Raw genomic sequence first — 11,893 nt, 5'->3', positions numbered from 1 at the left:
ATAATTATGGAATCTAGTCTCAGATTCCCGGACCTTTTTCTAATACAGAAATCCCGGGATTTGAAACATAAAATCCGGGGAATTAGGGAGTCAGGATATTCTGTCACTTTAATTTGTTGTGCAGTATCAAATGAAACATAACATTCACAACACAATAAATCTCTGTTTGATCGCTATACAATCAAAATGTTGTGTAGGCAAAATTTTATAAATAAATGTCCGGAAACATTCAAATCCAAACACTTTAAAAAGTGAAGTAGTGTGGAATAGAAACAAAGCAGACATTGACCACGACGTGATTTGAACACGCTACTGTTTGATTTGGAGTCAGACGCGCTACCGTTGCGCCACAAAGTCCTAGCATAGTACATGCTTGTTATGCAATTCTAGAGGGCACAGCAAAGCATGCCAAACATCGTAATGCTGACGATACTAGGAAAACACTCGGTATCACCAGGGTCATAGGAAACAGCCGACTCAATACATGTTCGTAGCCAGCAGGGCTATGAAGTTGTCGGAAGTGTGTTTGATTCTCATTTAGAAAACATAAAACAATGCGATTTGCTTTTATAATGTTAATTATTTGAAACGTGGGCATAAACACAGGTGTACTGGTTGGGAATCGTCTCGGATCAATTACTTGGAAAGCAGCTATGATGACCAACATACCACCAACGGGGGAAAGCTGGCAGTACTGAGTGACACAGAAGACGGATTCTCTCAGCGAGTCTCCTCTGAATGCGCACTGGCACAAAGGGGCTTTGCTCGTCTAATGACGTGGCAGAATGCAAAAATGTATTGTATTAATTTACCAACAAAAGAAACATAAATAAAAGTTGCATACTTTGCATAACGTATTTGGGAGAAAAGAAAATGGATCATCTATGATTTGCAACGTTTCCATGGTTCGGCCAGGCCACTGCCGTGTGACTGGTTAAAACGATGTTCAGTTTTTTTTTTTCTGCTGCTTGTTAATTCAGTCATGAGGCAGCTGTAGCAGAGTGGCGCAGCGGAAGCGTGCTGGGCCCATAACCCAGAGGTCGATGGATCGACACCATCCTCTGCTAGCTTGTTGTACTTCTGTTAACAAAGTAGATTTTCTAAAATATTAACTGATGGCAAGTCTTTGTTTTATTACATTTCAATTTAGTGTGTGTATTCCGTAAATATTAATGAGTAGAAACGGCAGGTATGCAGCTTATCGGCCTCTACCCATAGAGGACCAATAGATTTATTTTTTGGAAAAAAAAACTGAATACAAGGTGTGTTTATGTAATCTGATACGTTACATCTAGATTTAACTGTTATGGTTAACACAATTAGAGTAAGTTATCATAACAATAGAGTTAAAAGAACATTTAAATAAGATGCCAGTTAAAAAAATGCGCCAAAAATGACAAAGTAGCCTCAGATTAGGACAATGGCACTTAAAGGGTAAGAAACACATTTGGAACAAAACCCTTGAAATGACCAGAGCCTTCCTCCTCCTGAATATATTGCAGGTGGGCGGGGACTGAAACCTCCCCCAGCTAGATAGATTGGTGATTGGTTGTTTCTTTAAATTATTCATAGATAGGTGCACCCTGGGTATTACTTAACTTCTCTTTTTTTACATTATACTTTAATTGAGTGGTTATTTCATTATGTGAATTTTGTGTTTGAAACGCATTGGCAAGTATTAACATTACTATGAACAAGTGTTATACTAGAAAGGAAACTGAACCAGACACTGTTACTGCAGTGATACATGCCGGGAGTAGGGAAGTTGTTTTATCAGTATATTTTCTAAGATTATGCTTTCAGGGATCATTTCTATAGTTTGTTTCTAGTGAAATGCGTTTCTAAAGTGTCTGGTCTCGCTAACCATGGTGAGGAGCTACAGTGTTTTCTTCTGAGCGTGAAGCAGGTCTTGAGTGCTGCTTCACTGTAGCTGTTCTTGATCATTGATGACTGTTCCTCTCTCTTTTGAGTGTGGAGGAAGAAAACACAGTCTGAGTGGTTCGTGGCATTTTATAAATGGCAAATAAAAGATAAGAAAGCGTTTTGTATTTGTTACAAAAGAAAGTTTCATAAAGATAGGATATATTATTTAGTGTAGTGTTTGGAAAGTGGGTTATTAATATTAAATAACAGTGGATTCTTGTGTTTTAAGCGACGCCTAGTGGAAGAAAAGTTCATTACATGCATTTGCAGTCCGAAACTGGAACAAAATACTCTGTTACACTCACATTTTGGTGCATGTGGCGGTTTAGCTGGAAACAGTATTTTCATATTAGAAATGACTGTTAGTATAACAAGGAAACTGCAAGCAAGGATTAAAAACACCAGTATGAGCTGGCTGAGGCTGAAGAAGAAGGGTGTCCTTTGTTGAGGGTAAAATGGATAAATGCCACTCAGCTGAATGCAAATACGTTGTGCAACTGAGGTGTGGCTCAGGTGTGGACCCAGCTTAACACACACAGAACAGGGGGTGTTACACAATTATGATCATGGATGTTCCATGCGAAAATTAGTGTGGTACATTTCCTTTTGTGTGTTATTCATTTTTTATATAGCATATTTGATTTAATTTAACTTTGTTTTTAAATGCAGTGGTGCATTTGTCTTGAACTGTGGAATAACAGCGGTGTATGTGGTATATTGAGAACTTAATATTGTATGGCTACTCCCTTTGTATGGAGGATACTCTGCGTCAAAATAAAAATAAATACATTTTAAAAAAAGAAATAAATAAATGAAGAAATAAATACACAGGCATGTATTTCAATTGTCTTATTACTGTACTGTTATTACATTATGGACAGCAGTGGTGCTCTGGCTCCCTCTTGTGGTCAGTGTGAATGATGGCAGTGTGTGTAGCTTGGCAGGGCACTGATGCCTGTTTCCAGGCTATACAAACACAGAGAGGGATTCAATCAAACACTAAGTTCACAGTTTAATAGAAGGGTGGATTAGTTCTATTTGTATATGTGTTCTAAGCGTTGCACTTCTGTTTCAATAAGTGTCAAAGACAGTTCTTTGAGATCTGAACTGTGAGCACAGGTGGGACTTGATAGGGTTGGGTGACTCACATTACAGTTAGATTATCCTTCCTGTAGTTTCATGTTTAGCCTCTCAGTGCTTTCCTGCTCTCTAGGAGGGGCATTAGAAATCTGCCTGTTCAGAATGAACTGGCCCATAAGAGTTGAGACATGTGTGCCAGGGAGCTGCTGCACACATAAGGAATGAAGGAGACCAGGTGGGTAACAAGGATGACACAGGAGGCAAGACAATGAAGAATAAAGTGCCTTCAATAACGCTGATGTGCTGCTACTTAATAAAAAATAAGAATTCACTCAGAAATGTATGAATTCCTTTGCAGTGAGGTTTTTGAAAGAATTCGACACAGGAAGCCTGCAGCAGAGGGACTTACAACAAGCTTTAATACGATGCGCAAAGGAAGCCAGCAAATGCATTCAAAACACAATTCTGACTTGACTATCAGCCGAGTACAGAGAGATTTATACGTACATTGCCGTCATATAGGATGAACAGAGACTTTCCTTAAAAGGAGTTGTTTTTCATAGTTTTTGTCGTTGTTACCCAGTACTGTCAGTGTATGTTCATTCCTGCACGTATTCGTGCTGTTTAGGCCTTGTTCTCTATTCTAGTTTCTGTTGTCCATCCTTTTGCTGCCGGAGCATGCCATGATTTTGCAGAAGTATAAACACATCTTACAGACACATATAAGCGGAACTGCGCCCCGAGTTCTGAGCCGAAGCAATAATAAAATGAACACTTATAAGCAAATACTTAATTAATAAAAACACATATATTTATACACAAACATCATGGGCCATAGTCATTTAGATACAAAATTACTGTAACTAAGCAGATTATGAAGGCAAATGCTCCCTGCTGATTAAGCATTAAATGTTAGATATAAATTCCACCTCCACATTACCTCGCTCCATTTTGAGAATTCTCCTCTAATCAGTACTTTCTGTTTTCTATATGTTAACCACTCCCTAATCCATGTGCATGCATTTCCTTGGATCCCTACTGCGTTCAGTTTGAGAATTAATCTTTCATGCGGGACTTTGTCAAAAGCTTTCTGGAAATCTAAATCTAATTGTGTAATTCTTCAGTAAAGTCACTGTCTCAGCTGATACACAGCACTGTCTCCAGCCCCTCGTGCCTCTGGCTCTTTAATGAGTTCAGAGTGAGGGGGAGATCAGTGACGTGCCCAGCCTGGGCTCTGGGAGAAGCTCAGAGCTTCAGCCCATTTTCTGTTGGTCTGCTGGAGGTTCAGCACCTGACAGCTCCCTCTGACTCACTCCCTGGGTGAGGCTCAGGGAGGAGAGGAAGGATAAAAGAGAAGATTGAAGCCCTTCAGCATGTGTATCTAACACTAACCGACAAATAAATAAGATCAACAACAGAGTAAGAGAGAATATTTAAAAGAACAACAGCTAGCTGTATCATCTTTTTAACTATAAACAAAGGTCATCTATGCATAATAATTATGGAATCTAGTCTCAGATTCCCGGACCTTTTTCTAATACAGAAATCCCGGGATTTGAAACATAAAATCCGGGGAATTAGGGAGTCAGGATATTCTGTCACTTTAATTTGTTGTGCAGTATCAAATGAAACATAACATTCACAACACAATAAATCTCTGTTTGATCGCTATACAATCAAAATGTTGTGTAGGCAAAATTTTATAAATAAATGTCCGGAAACATTCAAATCCAAACACTTTAAAAAGTGAAGTAGTGTGGAATAGAAACAAAGCAGACATTGACCACGACGTGATTTGAACACGCTACTGTTTGATTTGGAGTCAGACGCGCTACCGTTGCGCCACAAAGTCCTAGCATAGTACATGCTTGTTATGCAATTCTAGAGGGCACAGCAAAGCATGCCAAACATCGTAATGCTGACGATACTAGGAAAACACTCGGTATCACCAGGGTCATAGGAAACAGCCGACTCAATACATGTTCGTAGCCAGCAGGGCTATGAAGTTGTCGGAAGTGTGTTTGATTCTCATTTAGAAAACATAAAACAATGCGATTTGCTTTTATAATGTTAATTATTTGAAACGTGGGCATAAACACAGGTGTACTGGTTGGGAATCGTCTCGGATCAATTACTTGGAAAGCAGCTATGATGACCAACATACCACCAACGGGGGAAAGCTGGCAGTACTGAGTGACACAGAAGACGGATTCTCTCAGCGAGTCTCCTCTGAATGCGCACTGGCACAAAGGGGCTTTGCTCGTCTAATGACGTGGCAGAATGCAAAAATGTATTGTATTAATTTACCAACAAAAGAAACATAAATAAAAGTTGCATACTTTGCATAACGTATTTGGGAGAAAAGAAAATGGATCATCTATGATTTGCAACGTTTCCATGGTTCGGCCAGGCCACTGCCGTGTGACTGGTTAAAACGATGTTCAGTTTTTTTTTTTCTGCTGCTTGTTAATTCAGTCATGAGGCAGCTGTAGCAGAGTGGCGCAGCGGAAGCGTGCTGGGCCCATAACCCAGAGGTCGATGGATCGACACCATCCTCTGCTAGCTTGTTGTACTTCTGTTAACAAAGTAGATTTTCTAAAATATTAACTGATGGCAAGTCTTTGTTTTATTACATTTCAATTTAGTGTGTGTATTCCGTAAATATTAATGAGTAGAAACGGCAGGTATGCAGCTTATCGGCCTCTACCCATAGAGGACCAATAGATTTATTTTTTGGAAAAAAAAACTGAATACAAGGTGTGTTTATGTAATCTGATACGTTACATCTAGATTTAACTGTTATGGTTAACACAATTAGAGTAAGTTATCATAACAATAGAGTTAAAAGAACATTTAAATAAGATGCCAGTTAAAAAAATGCGCCAAAAATGACAAAGTAGCCTCAGATTAGGACAATGGCACTTAAAGGGTAAGAAACACATTTGGAACAAAACCCTTGAAATGACCAGAGCCTTCCTCCTCCTGAATATATTGCAGGTGGGCGGGGACTGAAACCTCCCCCAGCTAGATAGATTGGTGATTGGTTGTTTCTTTAAATTATTCATAGATAGGTGCACCCTGGGTATTACTTAACTTCTCTTTTTTTACATTATACTTTAATTGAGTGGTTATTTCATTATGTGAATTTTGTGTTTGAAACGCATTGGCAAGTATTAACATTACTATGAACAAGTGTTATACTAGAAAGGAAACTGAACCAGACACTGTTACTGCAGTGATACATGCCGGGAGTAGGGAAGTTGTTTTATCAGTATATTTTCTAAGATTATGCTTTCAGGGATCATTTCTATAGTTTGTTTCTAGTGAAATGCGTTTCTAAAGTGTCTGGTCTCGCTAACCATGGTGAGGAGCTACAGTGTTTTCTTCTGAGCGTGAAGCAGGTCTTGAGTGCTGCTTCACTGTAGCTGTTCTTGATCATTGATGACTGTTCCTCTCTCTTTTGAGTGTGGAGGAAGAAAACACAGTCTGAGTGGTTCGTGGCATTTTATAAATGGCAAATAAAAGATAAGAAAGCGTTTTGTATTTGTTACAAAAGAAAGTTTCATAAAGATAGGATATATTATTTAGTGTAGTGTTTGGAAAGTGGGTTATTAATATTAAATAACAGTGGATTCTTGTGTTTTAAGCGACGCCTAGTGGAAGAAAAGTTCATTACATGCATTTGCAGTCCGAAACTGGAACAAAATACTCTGTTACACTCACATTTTGGTGCATGTGGCGGTTTAGCTGGAAACAGTATTTTCATATTAGAAATGACTGTTAGTATAACAAGGAAACTGCAAGCAAGGATTAAAAACACCAGTATGAGCTGGCTGAGGCTGAAGAAGAAGGGTGTCCTTTGTTGAGGGTAAAATGGATAAATGTAATTGTAGAATATCATCATTCAATGAGCTGAAAACAAACGCGGAACAGTGCAAACAGTTATTCAGTACTTCTCGCTGAACAGAACACTAACATGCTGTCTGCAAACGTTATTGTCTTTGTTAAAAATAAAGACAGGAAAATCAAATAATGGTTTTTAGCTGGTTGACTAGTCATTAAAATGTGCGTCCTTGAACAGCTTCTAATGTGCTCAAACTTTATACTACTTTATCTTTATAATATTTTATATTTAATATTATTCTAGGCAAAATATGATAAACCATCACATTGTGGAAATCACATGGATTATATATATATATATATATATATATATATATATATATATATATATATATATATATATATATATATCATAAAACGACTAAAAACGTACCTAACTTTTATCCAGTGATCTTGGTATATTGAGCAACTGGAAATTATTAAGATCTCTCCGAGGATCAGAGATGTGCATGAAAAGAGGGTGAGTTTTGATCCTTTCTCTTTCTATAGCTCCCTTCAAGATATCATAAAGGAAATATCTGGGGTATTTTGGTTGCAAGATTTATGTAAATACTTTGTATTTACTTGGTGTTTTCTCATTTTAAGGTTGTAGAGAGATATTCTCATGCCATGAGAGACAGGCTTGACTGACTCAACTTACCGTGAATATTTCAAAGAGTAAAGATCAGAAAAAATCCCCTAAAAGATGTATTGGCATCTTTATGAATTCAGCGTTTTAATTGGTTTAGAGACTCTAATTGATTTATATTGTCCTTTGAGCCACTTTGTGTGATTCAATGACCTAATAAAAGTTTAGTCACCCCAGCAGGTTAAACCATTTGCTTCCAGATTGTTTTAATACATGCACTCCTTTTCCAGTAGACTCCAGAGTGTGGAACACTCTGTTTTTCCCAGAACCGGAAAGGTATAGAAGCCTCTAACCTGTTCTTAAGAGCCTGATTATACACATTTGCTTGCAGTTTCACAGGAAACCTGTCCCTGGAAGATGAATGGATGTGGTTTCAGCACCTGTTCCATAGGATAGCTGCAGACATAATACATTGAAACTGTTTCAAATAAAAGCAAAATTGACGAGAGTCCCAGCAATGGGGGACCTGTATGGATGGTTCCATGGTGTAATGGTTAGCACTCTGGACTCTGAATCCAGTGATCCGAGTTTAAAATAAAAGCAAAATTGATGAGCTACCAGGAGCTACCAGGATATTTCAGTATTAGAAATATGTGGAGAAATAGCGCCCCCTGCCGAAAGAAAAACTTACAGCACCTTATGTTCCCAGCCAGTCTTCTGTCTGATCTGTGAGAATAACAGAATAAGCAATAGTCTATATATATATATATATATATATATATATATATGGAAAGACGCACACAACCCTCGCCTTGCTAAACTGTTGTTATTTTAAATTCCATATATTCCCTAAATCTGTACGAAACCTTTTAATATTACCGCTATATTTTAAATCAGCGCTTCTTTATGATTGGTTATGCAAGCCATGCAGTCAGCATTATAAGAACCAATCAGAGTTCTTGAATTGCCACGTGATCTGTATGTCTACAGAAGTCGCTCAGGAGGTTGCTTGGAAAGCAGAGCCCGGCTCAACTTCAAGCAGCTGTCTGCACAGACATCCACATGTAATACCTCGTTTACACTGCTGGCCGGCCCAGCTAACAGAATTTGCGTTTATGTGTTTTTTTTTAATTGTACGATTGGCTCTTTGTGGACCGTTTGCTCAATGATTTCATTCCGTTTGGCTCTTTTGCACTAAAAGGTTGCCGAGCCCTGGTGTAGGTGCTTAACAAGCGCTACTGTATCAACATTTGAAAAACGCATTATCAGACTGTGGGGGAATAGTTACAATTGTTTCACAGGACAAGCGAAAGGCATGTAGCGCGAGTAATATATACCTGTACACATTGTACTGCAATGCTGCTGCATCGTGGCATCTCCAGAAAGCTACTATGCTATTGACAACACCATTCAGCTCATTCACTGGCCAGCACCGCAAAATAATGTCCATTACTTCACAAAACGGAAATGTTTGAGGGCTGTTCCCGCTGCGATTATTGCTGTCTTTAATGTTCCTGTACACAGCATGCAGTATTTTATTTATTTAATTTTGTCCCGGCATTGTTGTGGAGTTCATGAGAACCCGTTATTTTTTTTATAAAAACTCGAATATTTCGAACAGCACCCATTAACTGTTTTTGAATTTCTGAGTCAGCCCACACTGAAAACAAAAATGTAGTTTCTTCATTTTCCTACACACTACAAACAGCAACCATTGGAAAGGGTTCAGCGGTTTCTGTTTCCATGGCTACAAACGCACACTCTCAGCTCTGTGATGACGAACTTCCTGTGTCTCCTGTCTGGCCAAGTCAGGTACGACAAAGCAAAGGGAGGCAGGAAGGCGGGCCGCGGCCAGCCAGGGCCACTGTGGCCAGCAGTGGAAACACTTATTTTCCGGTTGAGGCGGGCCATGGCCAGCCGCGGCCGGCAGTGGAAACGAGGCATAAGCCACTCAGCTGAATGCAAATACGTTGTGCAACTGAGGTGTGGCTCAGGTGTGAACCCAGCTTAACACACACAGAACAGGGGGTGTAACACAATTATGATCAAGGATGTTCCATGCGAAAATTAGTGTGGTACATTTCCTTTTGTATGTTATTCATTTTTTAAATAGCATATTTGATTTAATTTAACTTTGTTTTTAAATGCAGTGGTGCATTTGTCTTGAACTGTGGAATAACAGCGGTGTATGTGGTATATTGAGAACTTAATATTGTATGGCTACTCCCTTTGTATGGAGGGTACTCTGCGTCAAAATAAAAATAAATAAATTTAAAAAAAAAGAAATAAATAAATGAAGAAATAAATACAGAGGCATGTATTTCAATTGTCTTATTACTGTACTGTTATTACATTATGGACAGCAGTGGTGCTCTGGCTCCCTCTTGTGGTCAGTGTGAATGATGGCAGTGTGTGTAGCTTGGCAGGGCACTGATGCCTGTTTCCAGGCTATACAAACACAGGGAGGGATTCAAGCAAACACTAAGTTCACAGTTTAATAGAAGAGTGGATTAGTTCTATTTGTATATGTGTTCTAAGCGCTGCACTTCTGTTTCAATAAGTGTCACAGACCGTTCTATGAGATCTGAGCTGTGAACACAGGTGGGACTTGATAGGGTTGGGTGACTCACAGTACAGTTAGATTATCCTTCCTGTAGTTTCATGTTTAGCCTCTCAGTGCTTTCCTGCTCTCTAGGAGGGGCATTAGAAATCTGCCTGTTCAGAATGAACTGGCCCATAAGAGTTGAGACATGTGTGCCAGGGAGCTGCTGCACACATAAGGAATGAAGGAGACCAGGTGGGTAACAAGGATGACACAGGAGGCAAGACAATGAAGAATAAACTGCCTTCAATAACACTGATGTGCTGCTCCTTAATAAAAAATAAGAATTCGCTCAGAAATGTATGAATTGCTTATTTTTTTTATTTTTATTTCAATTTAAATATATTATTTTTTATTATAATAGGTTATAACTTGAGGTATATCAATATTAACATTTTTTTCAGTAATTAAGAATAAAGTGTAAAATTCTATTTGAAAAGAAGACATTGTTTTTTCATTGCAATTAACAGTAATTTGTATCTTGATTTTCATCTTAAAAATATGTTAAAGTTTGATGTTATTCATTTATTTATTAATATTAGTTTTGAAAATACATTATAACACATCAGACTGACACAATTAAAAATATCCAGCTGGACTCCACAGGGACAGAATGTGTAACTACACATCACTGCAATACTGGGCTTTGCTGTTTGCTGGACTTCTTTTTAATATGTTGTCCAGTGGATCATAAATAAACCAATCTCAATATGCATACATTTCAATTGTTTTAAAAATAATCATCATTCAATTTATTTATTTATATATACATTTACTGAAAGAGAAGTAAAATGTTTGCTTTACTTTATTTTCAGCTTGTATTTAGGTATCAGAAAATGAACAATGTTCACCTGCAGTCCAGCTGAGGGAGGTTTTTGTACGGGTGTGTGGCACTGTGTGAACACATATCTACTGCTGGGGTAGTGTAAACTCTGACAGTAGTAATCTCCTGCATCTTCAGCCTGGACTCCACTTATGGTCAGAGTGAAGTCAGTCCCAGATCCACTGCCACTGAAACGAGTTGGGATCCCAGACTCAAGGGTACTTGCAGCATAGATCAGGAGTTTGGGAGCTTCTCCAGGTTTCTGTTGGTACCAGGCAAGGTTTTTGTTATTGTACACTGCGCTGCTGACTTTACAGCTCAGGGTGATTGTGTCTCCTGTGAGAACAGATTTCACTGCTGGAGTCTGAGTCACAGTATACTGTCCACTGGATTCTGAAAATAATAAATAAAAATATAGAAGATTATAATAAATTAACAAATTAAATTATGACAACATATTCAATTCCAAGGCTTTTTTCATATTTTTTCTGAATTTCCTGTTTTACTTGTAATTATTATATATTAAGAGTTGTCACACATTTTTTAAGTATTTTTCTAAATGATTCTTACCCTGAGTGCAGATGACAAGTGCCCAGATGAAGATGCTGATAAAAGTCATTGTTGTTGTGGATTCTGTTGCCATGAAGGGCAGCTCTCAATCATGAAGTGTTAAACTCACAGGGCTATAAACACTCCCAGAGCACTGAAGCATGTGCTGCCAATGCAAAGTGACTTTTCTATGCAAATTGTCTTCCTTGGCACAGCAGCCACTTCTAGTCAAGCAGTGCTCTTAAGTGTAAACTCATTTTCAGGTGATGCAATTTCTTTGCCTTTCAGAAAAAAAAAACAAGTTTTCTCTGGCAATCAAAAAGAAAAAATAGCTTACAGTTTTGTTTGTGTTGAGTTTGTACAAACACAGCTATTTCTCTCTCTTCTCCCTTCTCTCAAACAATTCATCTTAGCCACAGCTGTGATTATGTAGCTTTGTTACACA

General features: G+C 38.3%; 2 non-coding genes across 2 annotated transcripts; both read left to right on the top strand.

The window, feature by feature from the left end:
• Positions 1-1,787: 1,787 nt before the first annotated feature.
• Positions 1,788-2,000, top strand: LOC131705592 (small nucleolar RNA U3). The gene has a single exon (XR_009310540.1). It is a non-coding gene; the product is annotated as a small nucleolar RNA U3 (small nucleolar RNA).
• Positions 2,001-6,285: 4,285 nt separating this feature from the next.
• On the top strand, positions 6,286-6,498 carry LOC131705591 (small nucleolar RNA U3). The gene has a single exon (XR_009310539.1). It is a non-coding gene; the product is annotated as a small nucleolar RNA U3 (small nucleolar RNA).
• Positions 6,499-11,893: the final 5,395 nt, after the last annotated feature.

Source organism: Acipenser ruthenus, chromosome 35 (genome assembly GCF_902713425.1).
Source record: "Acipenser ruthenus chromosome 35, fAciRut3.2 maternal haplotype, whole genome shotgun sequence".
Taxonomy (NCBI): Eukaryota; Metazoa; Chordata; class Actinopteri; order Acipenseriformes; family Acipenseridae; genus Acipenser; species Acipenser ruthenus.
This window is presented reverse-complemented; position numbering and strand designations above follow the sequence as displayed.